Source organism: Erythrolamprus reginae, chromosome Z (genome assembly GCF_031021105.1).
Source record: "Erythrolamprus reginae isolate rEryReg1 chromosome Z, rEryReg1.hap1, whole genome shotgun sequence".
Taxonomy (NCBI): Eukaryota; Metazoa; Chordata; class Lepidosauria; order Squamata; family Dipsadidae; genus Erythrolamprus; species Erythrolamprus reginae.
This window is the reverse complement of record NC_091963.1, coordinates 67,989,768-68,008,074: the sequence shown is the minus strand read 5'-3', so window position 1 is coordinate 68,008,074 and position 18,307 is coordinate 67,989,768. Positions and strand designations below refer to the sequence as shown.

The following is an 18,307-nucleotide window of genomic DNA, read 5'->3' as shown; positions in this document are numbered from 1 at the left end:
AGATGCAGTCATTAGTGTATAGAGAGAAGAGAAGTGGTGATAGTACACAGCCTTGGGTGGGGGGCTGTGCTAATTGTACAAGTATCTGATGTGATTTTTTTCCTAGCTTCGCCTGCTGCTTCCTGTCTGTTAGGAAGCTTGTGATCCACTTACAAGTGTGTTCAGGTACCGCTAGCTGATTTAATTTGGTTAAGAGAATGTGTGGTATGATGGTGTTGAGTGCTGAACTGAAGTCTACAAAGAGGACCCTAGCGTAGGTCATTGGAGATTCAAGATGTATTGTGGAGCTATAGTCCCAGAGTTCAGAAAAGCAGACTTCAATAAACTCAGAGACAATCTGGGAAAGATCCTCCTGGAGGAAGTTCTAAAGGGTAAATTCATACAGGAAGCTTCGGAGGCCCTAAAACACACAATCATAGATGCACAAAGCAACACAGTCCCTATGAAAAAGAAAAACAGGAAAACTAAAAAGAAACCAGCATGGGTAAACAAAGACCTCACAGACAACCTAAAAGAAAAAAAGTCAAATGCAAAAAATGGAAAGAAGGACACATAACCAAGGCAGAATTCCAATGAACAGCTAGAGTCTGCAAACAAAAAATAAGAATAGCAAAGACTCAACATGAACAATCCCTTGCAATGAAAGTCAATGACAACAAAAAAATCTTCTTCCAGCACATAAACAACAAGAAGAAAATTAAGGAAACAGTTGCTATACTAAATTATGTAGACGGTAAAGAAATAACAGATAACAGAGATAAAGCACAGATGCTCAACACCTATTTTGCATCAGTTTTAACACAAAAAGAAACTACCAACCAACTAACCTGCAACACAGCTGCAAAAAACAGCCTTGGAACTTAACTCAATATAAATAAAAACACAATAAGGGACCACTTGTGGGAGCTCAATGAGCAGAAATTGCCAGGACCAGATGGACTAAATCCTAAAAGAACTGGCAGCCACCATCACTGAACCACTACTCCTTATCTAGCAAAAATCCTGGAACACAGGAGAGCTACTGGAAGATTGGAAACGAGCCGATGTAGTCCCCATCCACAAAAAAAAGAAAAAGACAGACCCATGCAACTACAGACCAATCAGTCTGACTTGTATACCTAGAAAAATACTGGAAAAAATAATCAAAAAACAGCTTTGCCACCACCTAGAAACAAACAAGATAATAACTAACAGCCAACATGGGCTTGTCAGAAATAAATCATGCCAAACCCATCTCATATCATTTTTCAATACTATAACCAAATCAGTAGGTGAATGCAATGCTGTAGACCTAATATGCTTGGACTTCAGTAAAGCTTTTGATAAAGTAGATCAATCTCCTAATCCACAAATTAGAAAAAAACAGGGTAGATCATAACACATGTAGATGGACAAACAGTTGGCTGACCAACCCCATCCAATGAGTTGTCTTCAACGGCTCCAAATCCATATGGAAGGAGGTAGGCAGTGGGGTACCACAGGGTTCAGTCATATTTTCATGAATGATCTAGATGAGGGAATAGAGGGGGAACTAGTCAAATTTGCAGATGACACCAAGCTGGCAAGGGTAGCCAACACCCTAGAGGATAGGCTCAAAATACAGAAGGATCTAGATAGATTAACACTGTGGGCCCAAACTAACAAAATGATGTTCAACGTCGAGAAAAGTAAAATCCTTCGCCTAGGTAAAAAAAAAAACCTTTACAGACTGGGAGGAATCTCTCTTAGCAGTAGTGACTGTGAAAGAGATCCCAGAGTCTTGGTGGATAACCAACTAAATATGAGCCAGTAATGTGAAGAGCGGCTAAAAAAGTCAACACAATCTTAAACTGCATCAACAGGGAGATACAGTCCAAGACTAGGGAGGTATTAATATAGGTATTAACTCTATAATGCTCTAGTCAGACCTCACCTGGACTATTGCATTCAGTTCTGGTCACCACACTTCAAAAGAGACATTGAAAGTCTGGAAAAGGTATAGAAAAGAGCAAACAAAATGATAAGGGGACTAAAAAACAAGACATACAAAGAGAGGTTGCAGGAACTAGGCATGGATAGTCTAGTGAAAAGAAGGGTCAGGGGGACATGATAGCAATATACAGCTAATTAAGGGGTTGCCATGGAGAGGAGGGGGGTCACATTATTTTCCAGGGCACCAGTGGGCCAGACAAGGAACAACAGATTGAAGCTGACCAAGGAGAGATTCAACCTAGAAACAAGGAAGAACTTCCTGATGGTCAGAGCAATCAACCAATGGAACGGCCTGCCAGCAGAGGTTGTGAACGCCCCAACTCTCAACATATTCAAGAGGAGATTGGACTGCCATCTGGCTGGGGAGATGTAGGGTTTCCTGCTTGAGCAGGAGGTTGGACTTGATGACCTGCAAGTTCCCTTTCAACTCTAATAAACAAACAGACATTTTACTCAATTCATGACATTTCCTGGCTCCAACAGTGATGTGCAAGCTAGGGAAAGGCATTGGAAGGCATGTACAGAAGTTACGTTTAAATGTGTATCAGAAAGTGGACTCTAGGTGTATTTTTCCAAATGCAGTAAGTGAGATTGAATGTGTAGTTTTAGAAGAGAGAGTAAGTGTATATGTGTGTGTATACATACAATATATATAGCAGATATATACTACTATACTAATATACCTAGTGCATGTATACATATTATACACAGTGTACCTGTGTGCAATGTGTATGTACACATATGACATATATACATTAGATTAAATAGTATATTTAATGTCGACTAGCAGGGCCTAGGGGAAAAGCCTTCTCTGTGGAGGCCCCGGCCCTCTGGAACGAACTCCCTCCAGAAATACGTACTGCGCCCTCCCTCTTGGTCTTTCGTAAAGCTTTAAAAACCTACCTTTGCCGGCGGGCATGCGGGCTGTGAGTGATGAGATTGTCTCTGGTCAATATGAGATATGATTGGATTGGATGAATATGTGTGAGTGTACATGGGGTCTTTTAAAATGTTTTAATAAATTTTTCACATTTTATAGTTATTAGATTTTGTATATATTGTTATATTCAATGTTATACGCCTCCCTGAGTCACCTCGAGAAGGGTGGCATAGAAATCTAATAAATAATATTTTGGATGTTCAGTAGTAGTAAATTGACAAGGAAATTATCTCATTGAGGAGAAGCCAGGCACCCTAACCCTTGACCTGACTGAGGTCAAGTTGGCCACACTCACCAAGTCACATGATCACCCAGCAACCCTGCCCAGTCATATGACTGCAAGGCTACTCCCACCCAGTCTCATGATTGCCAAACCACTCTCAGTCACATCCACCCATGCCCACAAAATAAGTCATGCCCACAGAATGGTAGTAAAAAAACTTGGAACCCACCCTTGCCCTATAGGATACTAATTAAACAATTTAAATCGTTGGATACAAGCAGCGGGGAAAATAAAAACCTCGCTGAAACACACCCACACGGATGTCCCTGTGTGTGATTTTGCTACCTGTAGGAAGCATAATTGTGCTCAATGCCACACTTGCGTTCCAGACTCGCAGAGTCGTGCACAATTAGTCGTTTCGCCAGCAGCTCACCACTGGATACAAGCAATAAAGTTACAGTCGTAAGAAGATAAAATGATAGGTAATAGGGAAGATGATAGTTAGTCTAGATAGTTTTAACAGTGTTGTCGGAATTAAATTGTTTAGCAGCGTGATGGCATGGTGGAGGGGAACCTATCTGTTGTGGTTAGCTCTGGCCCAGCGCCTGCCCCAAGGACTCTGGATGTGGGGGAGATATCCACATGCTGCAGGCCTGTTTTGCCCCCCCCCCCGGTGGAATCTGATGATGAAGGCTCCTCTGACCAAGAAGATATGAGTGACAGGGAGGAGGAGAGTGTGGCAGACAGCTCAGAAGATCAATTATCTAGCTCCTCCTTGGATTCAGAACAAGAGTTAATGATACAGCCACGCATGCGGAGAGCGATGCATAGGCAACAACAACTGAGAGATTATTATCAAAGAAAATGAGGCCACCTGTGGTTGGGTGGGGCTGTGGTAATTAGTGAGGCTGCTATAAAGAGCAGCCTGTGGGTTTGGCCATTGTGGAGGATTATCTGATCGTGTTTCGTGACTGCTTTACTGACTTTTTGTGTGCTGATTTTTCCCTGTTGTGAAACTAAACCAGGGCAAAGTGTGTTTCACTTTGTGAAAAAAGGACTGAATTGCCTCACAGCTGCAAGCTAAGTATCACAGAACTGATAAGGGACTTGTACAAATTACCAGTTTGTTTGGAGACAAGTGCTCTTTGCTATACCAAAAGAGGGCTTGGTTTAAGTGAATTTTCATTATAAAAAACATTGTTTTGAATTTTCAAACGTGTGTGTGTCTGAAATTGTCTCTGTGCATTTGTGGGAGGATTCTATCAGAGAGCTCGACAGAACACTATCCTTGTATTTAGTTGTTCTGACGTCAATACTCAGAGCATAAAGAAAATTTGGGGGTGAGTAAAAGAGAGAAAAATGTTCCAATCTCCAGCGGATTGCACCCAGGCAGTCATTTCACCTTTACTTTTCACTGATTTTTCTATTCATCATTCATAGCTGACCTTCCTCTCAGCTACAGTTCCTTAATCATTAACTCCTTTCTTTGAGAAACTGTTGACGCTTCTTCCGCACTTTTCTGCGGGTAGAGGCCTAAAGCCTCGCAAGACTACGCTTGCCCACGAACAATTCTTAATTCACAATCAAAACATTTCTTGCGCAGTAACCGTGGCATCCGTATTTGAGATAGGCAAAATATTTTATTTTTTGCCACTTCCCTTGCGGAAACTGTAACCGATCCTAAAGAGGCACCTATATATAGACTAGTAGTTAATATATATCAGGTTGGGTACGAAATAAACACTACAAATAGCTTTTCATAGACATCACTTAAGTTTCAGGTTGGAGAAATATGCCCAAGATAAAGATGGAGGAAAGTGCCTCAGTAATTGGGATAGAAAAGGGAGGAAGAAAAATGATTGCGGACAAGATTAAATATTTTCGGGGTGGATATTCTCGCGATACCGAAAACGAGGCCGGAAGAGGATAAAGTCAGCGAAGTTTCCCAGCCCCTTCGGTCTCTCCGTACGTGTGCGTAGGCGTCAATTAGGCTGTTTGGCGGTTTACGCAGCGGAGTCGGCGTTGTGGGTTTGGAGAATTGGTAATGAAGTGGGAATAGTAGCAGAAGCACCACCATCACTACTAGGTGAGGGAGGAGATCGTTTCACTCCTTGCCGCCGCAGCTGAGTGGGAAGAACGTCAGCAAGAATAGTCACAGTCGCCACCAGCACCATGGGTGAGTCTCCATCCTAAGCTCTTTTCCGCTGCTGGGAGTACAAATGCCAACTTGGGCGGGGATGGTGACGGATGAGTAGGTCCCGAGCCCGTTTAAGCACCTTCAGTTTCTTTCTTCCCTCGCGCTGCTTCCGGTGGCGGCAAAAGCTATATCGAGGGCCCGAGCTTCAGCTATCCGTGCTTGCTACTCGCCCTTCGGGGAGGCTCTCGCCCAACTACTAGTTACCAAAACTGCATTTCTTCCTTCTAGCTCCTCCTCCTCTCGGCTGAAGGAGACTGAAAGGCTGCGGGGACGGACAAGCTCGCCCACAACCTTCGCCTCGATGGGTTGAAGTTCTTTTTCTTTCAAAGAGAAAGTCTCCTTCTAGCCCCACTTTTGTTCGACGCTTCTCCTTCATTTATCAGTTCCCGGCCCTTGTCTCCCATTCAAATTCTTCACCTTGCTATCGTACTTTCGAGTTCTCTCACTATTATTTTCCTTTTTTCTATTGTGCTTTTCAGTTATCTCACTCTGAAAGGAGAGAGTTGCTGATTGGAACCTCCCGGCGCGCGGACTCACTTCCCCCTCATTTTTTAATGCAGGAAACTAAAGCGCTCGAAAATGGAATCCACTCCTCTGGTGTTTTCTTTTCCTTTGCGTCCGTTCTTTAAACCGTTCCTTTCAGCCTCCTAGTTTTGGAATGGATCGGATTTGTTAACAGGAATGCAAGGCACTACTGTATATACATTTGGGATTATAAGAGAAGATTGGGAGGTATCAAAAAATCTCAAAGCAGGAAAAAAAAAGGATCAAAATGAACGTGTATATAGCAGCATAAACATGGCTGTTTTCTCTATAATTATAGTATTCTTCTATAAGTTATTCATTACCGTTTTCAAAAGCTATTTAATTGTACTTGTGGCTGCATATAATTTAATTCTGGTTGTTTGGTCACACAATGGAAAGAGCATTACACACTATTCTGTATAAGGATGGTAAGTAGGGTAATTTGAGTTTGCCTATTGTGGGCCCTTCTAGAAATTGTTTTTTTTTAAGTTGTAAAATTTAAATATTCATTTTTAACACCTTAATGTTAATTGTTTTTAAAGAAAGAAAATGTTTCTCTTTTTTTTGAAAATAAATTTATTAAATATATACAATAAAAACCAAATACAGAAAGACAAAAGAGATATACTGTACATATTGTACATTTTAACATTTACACTCTACTTATGTAGTAATTGGGGAGTGGGAGAAGGGGGTTGTGAAGGGAGGGAAGTAGATATAGAAGGAAGGGGGATAGGGACGCTGGTTTTCGCTTCTCTATCCCCCCCTAAGAAAATGTTTCTTATTCATGCTAATATTTAAAACCATTCTGAAATAATGATTAATTTTCTAATTCAGAAGTACTCCTGTAAAGATTTGTATAACATGCCAGGTCATTTCAGTTATTAATTCTATGAGATTTCAATATACTTGACCCATGTAAAATTTTAAATATAATACAAGTATTAACACTTCATATATTTGCAGCTGTTGAGCTTATATTTGTGATTTCTAAACAAATACATTATTACATTGAAGAAGGAATGGCTGTTTGGGAGAAAGTTTGGGTATATAAATGGCTTTTGATTTTACATGGTAAATATTGATCCAATTTAATGAAATTACTGTAATGCTATTTCTGCACACTAGATTGAAAAATTAATGGATTTTTAGTCTATAGGTTTCAGTTTAGTTAATTTTTTTTAATCAATGAGGTAGATTTAATTAGAAATGGATAGAGTGCTGAAAGATAAGTACTCATGTTTTATTAATTGCATTCATTACACCAGGAGTCCCCAAACTTTTTACACAGGGGGCCAGTTCACTGTCCCTCAGACTGTTGGAAGGCCCAGATTTCAATGATGTAGAAGTAAATTTTGTGTATAGAAGTATAATTGCTTTTGGGTCATTCCATATCAAGTGATCCAAATATGAATTTTTTTTTACCTGGCTTCATTAGATTTTTTTATTTTTTATTTTTATGAAGTACTACTTCAGTTAATTACAAATTAAAAAATTTGAATTTTTTTCTTCAGTTAATTTTTTACAGACTTCTAGTATCAAAAAAGTACAAATTTCGGTGTTGCCTGCCTTTACATATCTCCTCATAACTTAGGCTAGAAAAAAGATAGAGAAACAAAATAGACGCCATTCTACTCAGAACTGTACAGGCTTTCACCAGCTATGTCACAAGAGTATCTTTGTTAATATTTTACTTATGCGAACACAAAATTTTAAAACGCATTTCTGAAAAAAATGTTTAATTAAAAAATTTCCAAATACATGCCTGCTATGCTCCTTGCCACATCTGTACCAAAATTCAAGTTGGGATTGTAATGGAATCCTATTTAAAAATGTAACTATTAAATAGTGTCAATTCAAAAATCTTGAATTCAGATCTGTTCAGCCTGTGGTCTAAAAGTGTGGGGTCTATATTTACCAAATAATCCTTGATTTTTAGATTTTTAGATATTACTGTATTATTTTATTACGTTACAGCTTAGAAGCAAGAGAGAGATTTGTTAGGGCTCAACCTGAGAATGAACGGGTAGACAGTGAATGCAGAGCAGATGACAGGCCAGCAGCTCTGTCAATCATGTGAAGTATCTCCCCACCACAGAGTCAGGAAGTAAGACAGACCTTCAGAGTTTTGATGTCCTGACATGCCTGAACGTGTTCACTCTTGAACAAACAGTAGTTACACAGGCATCAAGGGAATCAGTGTTTTACAATATTGGTGTGTGTGTTTAAAGTTTGAGTAAATTTATATTAATAGTTTAATGCTTTTCTTATTAAGGGTCAATACACACACAGTGCTATTCTGAGTGATCATCGTTCAGAAAACCGCTCCCCATTGATTTCAATAGGGTTAAACACATGCAGTGTTTTTTGAAACCCAGAATGAGTAAAAAAAATCTTAGGCAGGTACAAGATTGGATGTTTCATATAAATCCGTAAATCAATGCAGGCATGAAAATTTGTGACACTTGTAGAAAGCAACCCAAACTTCAATTGGGGACATTTTTCTGAACGATGATCACTCAGAATAGCACAGTCATCTGGCGAGGGCCTAGCCTTCTCTGTGGCGGCTCTGATCCTCTGGAATCGGTTCCTCCCAGAAATTTATACTGCCCCCACCCTCCTATCCTTTCATAAGGCCTTGAAGGCTTGGGGTTATTAAATTCTAACATCTACCCCTGCCCATAACTGAATCTGGTATATATGTTAGGTTGAAATGTGGAGGATTGCTTTTTAAATTAATTAGGGTTTTAGGATAGAAATTGTTTATATTTTTATATTTTTTAAGAATGATGTTTCAACTTAATTTTAAATGTTAGATTTCTTGTATAATTTGTATTTGTTTTTTTGTGCGCTGTCCTGAGTTCCAGGAGAAGGGTGGCATAAAATCTAATAAATAAATAAGTATTTGGTGTGTTTGGGTTTTTCCCCGAACATACCAAATACATACTTATACCCGTGAAAATCTACAAAAACAAATACATATATATACATACATACATACGGTTACATATTTTTGCTGATAATTGAAAAGGCTCGCCTCCGAATCAGCTTCTACCAGGGAAGAGCCACATGGTTGATTTTCTGTCTGATTTTCTGATTATCCTGGTATTCCCAAATATGGGAGGAAGCATCTTTTTTATTTATTTAATTAATTTGTTTGTTTGACTTCTATGCTGCCCAATCCCAAAGGACTCAGGGTGGTTTACAACAATAATAAAAATACAATATAAATAGATACAAAGGGATAAAAAAGAAGTCGAACATTATCTAAAACAAACATTATCTAAAAATAAAAAACACAGTCATAGTCATACAGATGCAAACCATTCATAGCAGGGGTCCCCAAACTTTTTACACAGGGGGCCAGTTCACTGTCCCTCGGACTGTTGGAGGGCCGGACTATAAAAAAAACCTATGAACAAATCCCTATGCACACTGCACATACCTTATTTAAAGTAAAAAACAAAATGGGAACAAATACAATATTTAAAATAAAGAATAAGTAATAAGTAATTAATAATTAAATAATAAAGTAATTTATACTTCTTTATTAACAAGTAAATTTAAACTTAAATCAACAAACTCCATTTCTCCTTCCTTCCCTCCTTCCTCTCCACTTCTCTCTTCCCTCTTCCCTTTCTCTCATTTGTTTCATTTTCCTCTCCTCGTTCTTTCCCTCCATCATTTTCTCATTTCTCTCTCTCTCTCTTTCCATCTCTCCCTCTTCCTTTCTCTTTCCCTCTCTATCTCTCCCTCTTTCTCTTTTTCTCTCTGTCCCTCTCTCTTTCTCTTTCTTTCTCTCTCTCTTCTCTCTTTCTCTCACTCACTCTCTTTCTAACTCTCCCTCTTTGAATCTCTCACACTTTCTCTCTCTCCCCCTCTCTCTATTTCTCCCTTTCTCTCTCTCCCTTTCTATCTCTCCTCTTCATTTCTCTCTCCCTCTCTATTTCTCCCTCTTATTATATCGATCGGTAAAATCTTGTGTGCTGCCGCGGGCCGGTTAAAAGACCTCAGCGGGCCGCATCCGGCCCGCGGGCCGTAGTTTGGGGACCACTGATTCATAGCTTTCCTTTTGCCTGGTAAAAGCTGATTCTGAGACGAGCCTGTAGCACAGAGGTTAATATCCTGCCTTGCATACAGCATGCTACAAGTTCAAATCCCAGTAAGGATATGTCTGGCTAATGAGACCATAACAAGGTTGAAATAGATCTATGCTAGGCTCCCTTTTCACTTATCAGCAAAAATATGTAACCATGTAAAATTATAGTTGTTGACTATAACGGGGAGAGGGGTGGGGTCTGTTGGCCGCGGCAGCAAGGAGCCTTTCCTCCCCCTTGGAAAGGCTCTGAATCCCCACTGCCCTGGAGTTCTGGTCCTTTTGGACCAGATCGGATCCATCCTGAAGGGAAGATGATGCATGGGATGCTACCAGGGGTCTGGTAGGGGCCGGCATGCCCCACCAGACGAATCGGCTCAGTCTCGCACCGGCTGTAGTGTGAAGCCAGCCAGCCATGCTTGAGCCGACATGGCTGCGGAGACAACACAACGTTGGGCTGGAAAGATGATCGCTAACATCTGGAAAGAGCTGGAGGAGTACTTACAGAAAGAAGAAGAGATTTAAAGCTGGTGCTGGTGAGTGAAAGCAGCCAAAAGGGATTTTGGATTTTTTTTTTCTTGATTTGATTTCAACGGAGCTAAAACAGCCGGAAATAGAACAGGAAGCAGCTATTGTTGCGATGAGGCGAATGGCGAAAGCTTTGAAAGTAGCAATTGACCAAGATTGGATTTTTAAGATTCTTAATTATTTTTAAACTTGCCTTTTTGAATTGGGATCTTTAAATTCTCGTTGTGGAGGCTATTTTTTCTTTTTTTTCATTCATACATATTAAACGAAGAGGAGTGCTATAAATACTGGAAGATTTGAATAAATTTGTTATTTAGCTCCATCTTGTGGTTGGAGGAAACATAGCAGCCAATCTGTATAAATATGTTGACATTGTTTGGAGGCATATCTTGTCTGCTTGGCCTTCACATTTGTTTTCTATGAGAAAGGAGGATGTCAGCTATGGCCTGGAAGGAAGAAACTATTCAAGATGGAACTGACTGAACTGTTTGAAAACATATTGGATAATGCAATTTGAAAAGAGGCTTGAGACATTTTAAGAACATAGACATTGAAAACCCAGAAGACAGCAGAAGATAGCAGCACTACAAAGAAGAGGAAGGGACTGAGTTTTTCCCCATAAAGCTATAATTGTAAAAGGAAAGGACTATGAAACTAAATGAATTGGAATTACTAATGACTCAATTTTATTGAAGTTTATTACTGAAAAGAAAGTTAGAGATAAAAATAGTTAAAATGGAATGATGGAATAAGGAGAGGAAATTGAAATGGTTATGAATGAGAAAATTAAAAAAGGTTATGATTATGATTATTATGGATGAGAAAATCAAAAATGGCTATGATGATTACTTTTGATAGTTTTATTGATTATTTGAATTATAAATGGATCATTTATTGATTATCTGAATTTTAAATTTATTATGTGATTTATACTGATTAATAATAGGAGGAAAGAGAAAAAGGATTATTAAAGCAGGATTAATATGGGATAATAATTAGTATTGATTATGTCAGGCATGACAGTAAAAAACGGATGGAGTAAGGAAAAGCTGAATTAAATAGATTAGGGAAGATTATAACACTGAGTTCGATAGCGGAAGGTATATAGAATAGGGAAAAATACATAGATTAGGGAAATATAGTGATACCTTGTCTTACGAAGACCTCTTCATACAAACCTTTCGTGATACGAACCCGTGGTTTAAGATTTGTTTGTCTCGTCTTAAGAACCATTTTGTCTTACCAACCTGAGCCTGGGTACCTGGGCTCGCTTACTGCCGCAGGGATTCACCTGCCTTGTGACTGTCACTGCCGGGATTTTCCATTTGCTTCCCACCCCCGCCAGGATTTCCCACTTCCGGACGTGCAAAAGAAGACAAGCCAGCTGGGTGGGAAGGGGGGCTGAGAGAGAGGGAAGCCACCGACGACGAAGCGCTTGGGAGGATGTCCAGCTGGGGGAGGGAGTCACCCCTCTCGGCACCCCCAAGCCCAGGAGGGCGGCTCCCTGCTTCTCTGACTCTTCCCTCAAAAACCCTGGCTCAGAAGGACAGAAAAGCCTGCGGGTGGGGGTTCAGCTGAAAGAGAGGGAAACCACCACAGACGAAGCCCTTGGGGGGATGTCCAGCTGGGGAGGGAGTCACCCCTCTCGGCATCCCCAAGCCAAGGAAGGCGGCTCCCTGCTTCTCTGACCCTCCCCTCAAAAACCCTGGCTCTTAGAACGAAAGAAAAACTCAGAACAAAGAAAAGCCAGCCGGGGGCGGAGTCTGAAAGAGAGGGAAGCCACTGCAGACATCCCTTGGGGGGAGATGTCCAGCTGGGGTAGGGAGTCACCCCTCTCGGCACCCCCAAGCCAAGGAAGGCGGCTCCCTGCTTCTCTGACCCCTCAAAAACCCTGGCTCTCAGAACGAAAGATAAACTCAGAAGGAAAGAAAAGCCAGCCGGGTGGGGTGGGGGGCTGAAAGAGAGGGAAGCCACCACAGACGAAGCCCTTGGGGTGATGTCCAGCTGGGTGAGGGAGTCACCACTGTCAGACTATTCACTAAGATTCACTTAGCCGCCCCGAGTCTTCGGAGAGGGGCGGCATACAAATCGAATAAATAATAATTATTATTATTCCCTCACTAACGCTATTCCCTCACTAAGACTATTCCCTCACCATTGTCAGACTATTCACTAAGACTGCATTACTATTACTATTAGTCTTATTGTTCCTATCACCCATCTCTTCCCACTTATGACTGTATGACTGTAAGTTGTTGTTTGCATCCTTACGATTTATATTAATCTTGATTGTTCCGACTGTTTATTTCTGTGCTATGACAGTCATTTAGTGTTTTACCTCATGATTCTTGACAAATGTATCTTTTCTTTTACATACACTGAAAGCATATGCACCAAAGACAAATTCCTTGTTTGTCCAATCACACTTGGCCAATAAAAAATTATATTCTAGTCTAGTCTAGTCTTATCCCACCTTCTGCTTTAGTGAAAATGTATAAAGTTTCTGAATTCTATTGTTCAAAGTTCCTTGGCATTTTCTAGCCAGGACCCCTCCCCAGCTGGACATCCTCCCAAGGGCTATGTCTGCGGTGGCTTCCCTCTATTTCAGCACCTCCCCCCCCCGCTTTTCTTTTGTTCTGAGTTTTTCGTTCCTTCTGAGAGCCAGGGGTTTTTAGGGGAGGGTCAGAGAAGCAGGGAGTCACCCTCCTGGGCTTGGGGGTGCCGAGAGAAGTGACCCCCCCCAGCTGGACATCCCTCAAGGGCTTTGTGTGCGGTGGCTTCCCTCTCTCTCAGTTCCCCTCCCTCCCCACCCGGGTGGCTTGACTATCCTTCAGAGCAGTGTTTCCCAACCTTTTTTGAGCCGCGGCACATTATTCATATTTTCAAAATCCTGGGGAACACTGAACGGGGGAGCGGCGCGGGGGGGGGGGGCTAAAGAAAAGTTTGGACAAAAAAAATATCTCTTCCTCCATTTCACTCTATTTCTCCCTCCCTCTTTCCTCCCTCCCTCTTTCCATTGTATCTCTCCCTCCCTCTTTCCTTTCTATCTCTCCCTCCCTCTTTCCTCCCTCCCTCTTTCCTTTCTATCTATTTTCTTTCTATCCCTCCCTCTTTCCTCCCTCCCTCTTTCCTTTCTATCTCTCCCTCCCTCTTTCCTTTCTATCCTTCTCTCCGTCCCTCAGCGGCGGCAAAGAAGAAGGAAGGCAGGCTGCAGAGGGCACCGAGGACAAGAGCGCTTGCTCGCTCCCTCGCCCTCTGACTTCCCTCCCCCTCTGCTGAAGGGACGAGCGCGGGCACGAGCGCGCGCGCGGGCCCATTTCAAGAAGTTTTCGTTTGTTTGTTTTTTCCTTCCCCCGGCTCACGGGAGAGAGAGAGAGAGAAAGAAAGAGCGCAGCCAGGGAAAGCGGCCTCGAGCCGAGTGCGAACTGCAGGATGTGGCAAAGGACTCCTTGCCAACCAAAAAGGGGGTGGGGGTGGTGAAGGCAAAGCCTGGGAGGCGGGGAAGGGAAGAGCGGGAGACCCCCAGACAGAACAGCTGAGGGGAAGGAAAGACGGAAGGAGGGAGGGATTGAGAAGCAAAGCCAGGGAGGGCTGAGAGAAAAGGGGAGTGGCGCGTGCGAGAGGGGGGGGGCGGGCATTCCCGAAATGGACGGAGAAAGCCCTCTCTTGCAGTGAAAGCGCTCCCAGCCAGGGGACTGCGAGAGAGGGCATTCTCCGTCCATTTCGGGAAAGCCCGGCACCGGCAGCGCCCTGCCCAGCTGGAGCTTCCCTAGGAGCTCCGCGGCACACTTGGTGGCACACCGGTTGGGAAACGCTGCTTCAGAGAGTCAGCAACCAGGAACAGAGCATGGGTCCTGGCTTCGGGGTTTCTGAGAGGAGGGTCCACCCACGAGGCTCCCTCTGGGCAGCCTGTGCTGTCTTCCCCCCCTCCTCCACCCACCCCCCGAACAAGGATCCGAATGCCGGCAGTAATGAGGCAAAAGCGGTGAGTTTTGGGATTGCACGCATTAATTCACGTTTACATTGATTCCTATGGGAAACATTGTTTCGTCTTACAAACTTTTCACCTTACAAACCTGGTCATGGAACGAATTAAGTTCATAAGACAAGGTACCACTGTATGGTAGGGAAGATTATCACACTGCAGTTGGCAGGGAAAGCAGTTAGAATAGGGAAGATTATTACACTGGTATGACAGTGACACATAGATTAGGGAAGATAATTACACTGGGTTTGGCCGTGGAATTTATAGATTAGAGAAGATTATTACACTAAGAATGACAGTGGAAAATATATAGATTAGGGAAAAACATTACTATTTTGGGACTTTCGATGGAAGATATTTTTCTTGAAAAATAATATAGTAATATGATATATAATGATTATGATGTGTTAAAAATATAAAAATACTTAAAAAAATAAATACTTAAAAAAATATAAAAATACTTAAAAAAATATTTTTAAACACAACCCTTCCACCTGTGTATATTGATTAATTAGATTAAAATTTGATACGAATGGTTATCTTTTCTTTCCTTCCTGGGATATAAAGAGAAGTAAATTTGGAAATTTCTTTTCTTAAGGGCAGCTATGATAAAATGAGGGTTTTAAAAAGTAAGGATGAGTTAAGTAAGAATAAAAGAAATGGATTGTAGCACCACGGCATAGTTTTGGTAGATAAACAGCAAATAGCCATGAGAAATCAAGATAGCTAATAGCATTTTGAATTCAAATCAGGGCAAAAGATAATATCTAAAATCCTGATGATAGGATTTGAAAAGGAGGTAGCACAGGATGAATGATATGTACCAGAATTAATTGGATAAATAATTAGGAAATTTGGATTAAGAATTTGGCATTTGATATTGCATTGTATTTTAATTTGAGGTATGTGAATTTGAATCTCTGTAAAGTGTGGAAAAATAATAAATATTTATAACCACACACCCCAAAATAGTTGTCGATTATAATTTTCTAAAATCTGCCTTGGAATGGCCCTTATGTGGGGCTGAGAGGCAAAAGGAAACCAAAGTTGCTCCTTCCGATATTTGGGAATACCAGGGTAATTTCAACAGAAAACCAACCATCTATCTGTCTGTCTATCTGTGTGTTTGTGTATTGATGATTTTATATGATGAGTGATTTGACAGGAAAACACACACGTGTGTGTGTTTTAATGTTAAATCACTCATATAAAATTATATACACAAATAGATAGACAGACAGACAGATAGAGAATACACACACACACACACACACACACGCCGTATTTTTCGGTGTATAAGACGCACCAGTATATAAGACGCAACTAGATTTTAGAGGACGAAAACAAGGAAAAAAGTATTCTAAACCAAATGGTGTAGTATTATATTGTTTAATAAAATACCAGTGTAGCAGAATGCTTTTACAACCATGTATACTTTTTACAAACTTCAAACTTGACAGCTTCAAGACTTGTGGACTTCAACTCCCAGAATTGCTCAACCAGTCATGCTAGCTCAGAAATAGGAATTGAAGTCCACAAGTCCTAATCTTGCCAGGTTTGAAGACCCTTGCACTCCTAATCCAAAGTTCCATATTTGTATGTGTGAAGGAAAACTTATTATAAATATGATATGTTCAACAGTAGATCTGGCTGTTTATTTCCTTCTAATCAACTGGGATTTTCTTCTATACATTTTTAAAAAAGATATGCACCACAGATTTATTTACAAATATATAATATAGGATCATATTTTAAATACAAATTATCCCAAATGAAAGCTATAAACATCATGAGAATTTGTTGAAACATAATAATAGTTTCCAGAACATATGTGTTCAAATAGTGGGAATTCACTTGGTTGAATGTTACAGTTTCGTATAGTACAATAATTCTCTGCAGATAAAAAACAAAACAAACATCCTAGCTATGACAGATATAAACTCCCTGATTTGATGGGAGAAAACCCATCATTCTATGGGTAAAACATATATATGCAGCGGTACCTCATCTTACAAATCCCTTGTCATACGAACCTTTCAAGATATGAACCTGGGGTTTACGATTTGTTTGCCTCGTCTTAAAAACCATTTTCATCTTATGAACCGAGCCCAGTTGCGTGGGCTCTCTTACTGTGTGTGCGCTCTCTTACTCCCGCAGGGATTCCCCTGCCTTGTGACTGCCACCGCTGGGATTTCTTATTCTCTTCCCGCTCCCACCTGGAATTCCCCGCCGGGATTCCCCGCCTCCCGACTGCCAGCTGAAGCGCCTGGGATTTTCCCTTGGCTTTCCAGTGGCTAATTGAAATGCCCCCCTTCCTCCTCCTGCCCGGCAAAGCGCTTGCAGGGGATGTCAGGCTTGGGGTCCGGAGTCGCTCCTCTTGCCGACCCCAAACTAAATCAGCAACTCCAGGCTTCCCCCAGCCCTCCCACCCAGCGCCAGCTTGAAGCTGCCCGGCAAAGACGAACCTGCCTCCTGAGGAGGTGAAGCGCTTGAGAGGGAGGGGGGGGGCAGGCCCTGGGCCCATAGTCGGTGCTTCTGCCCCACCAAGCAGAATCAGCGGCTCTGAGCTTCTGTAACGCCGTCACCAGCCTAGGACTGGAACAATTAGTATCAAATAACACGAGACTCAACAACTGTCTCGACCTCATATTCTGCAACAGCAAAAGTGCTTGCTATCTATGGACTGCACACAAAAGAACCCTTCTCCAACAGCGACCACAGTACGATTAACTTCAACCTCAACCTACATCATCTAAACACTCACCAGAATAACGTGGCTCCTAAGTACAATTTTAGGAAAGCCAATTATGATCTCATAGATGCCAATCTCTCAATCCTTAACTGGCAATCCTTGTTCTCTTAACTGCATCACCACTGATGATCTCTACAATATGTTCTTACTCCAAATCAAAAGGCTTATAGAACTGCATGTGCTACTCGCTTCTTCCAGAGGTAAATGAAAAAATAACATACCTGTCTCGATAAAGAAACTGCAAACCAAAAAAAGATCCCTCTGGCATAGAAACAAAAAAAGCCCAGTAACCAACTTTAAAGTCCGCTACAAAAGCATATGCCGACGAATAAAAGCAGAATGCCTCAACTATCACAGCAAACAAGAGGAAAGCCTCCTTCACACCAAGTCTAACCGAGCTTTCTATAACTTCGTCAACAAAAAACTCAATGACTCCAGACCTATTCCACCACTTGTAGGACCCAATAACAAAGAATACCATGATGATCCATCCAAAGCCAACCTCTTCAACTCTTTTTTTGGCTCTGTTTTTGTTAACAGCAATGGCTCTTCCCCCATATTCGAATATCGCACCTCAAACCCACTAAAAAACCTAACCCAAATCGTCTTCACTGTAGACCGCATAGAAAAAGCAATCCGTGACCTCAAACCTTCCCTATCTGTCGGACCAGACGGTCTCTGTGCATACTTCCTAAGGAAACTTTCTTCTGCTCTTGCTGAACCCCTAAGCATTATCTTCCAAAAATCCTTCAGGGCCAGCACGCTCCCCAAGCTGTGGTCAAAAGCAGTAGTCATCCCCATTTTCAAAAAAGGAGACCCTTCACTAGTGGACAACTACAGACCAATATCTCCCTTGTAAAATCATGGAATCAATTATAAATTGATCAATCACCCTCTACTTAGAATCTAATAACCTACTCTCAAACAAACAATTTAGATTCAGAAAGAAATTATCCTGCAAACTACAACTACTTCACTGCAAAAACATTTGGACTACTCCCCCCGACCAAGGAAAATCCATTGATGCAATTTATATAGACTTTTGCAAAGCCTTCAGCTCAATGATCCACGACAAACTACTCCTAAAACT

The 18,307-nt window shown here is 41.4% G+C and overlaps 1 protein-coding gene across 3 annotated transcripts in view; it reads left to right on the top strand.

Annotated features, from left to right (window-relative positions):
- The first annotated feature begins 5,089 nt into the window (after positions 1-5,089).
- SEPTIN7 (septin 7) overlaps positions 5,090-18,307 on the top strand; it is a 157,287-nt gene continuing 144,069 nt past the window's right edge. For 2 of the 3 annotated variants that reach the window (XM_070726308.1, XM_070726306.1), the window contains exon 1: positions 5,175-5,337. The gene's annotated coding sequence lies outside the window, so the exon portion shown is untranslated. Of the gene's footprint in view, positions 5,338-18,307 lie in introns of all 3 variants that reach the window. The other variant, XM_070726307.1, reaches the window with a different exon arrangement.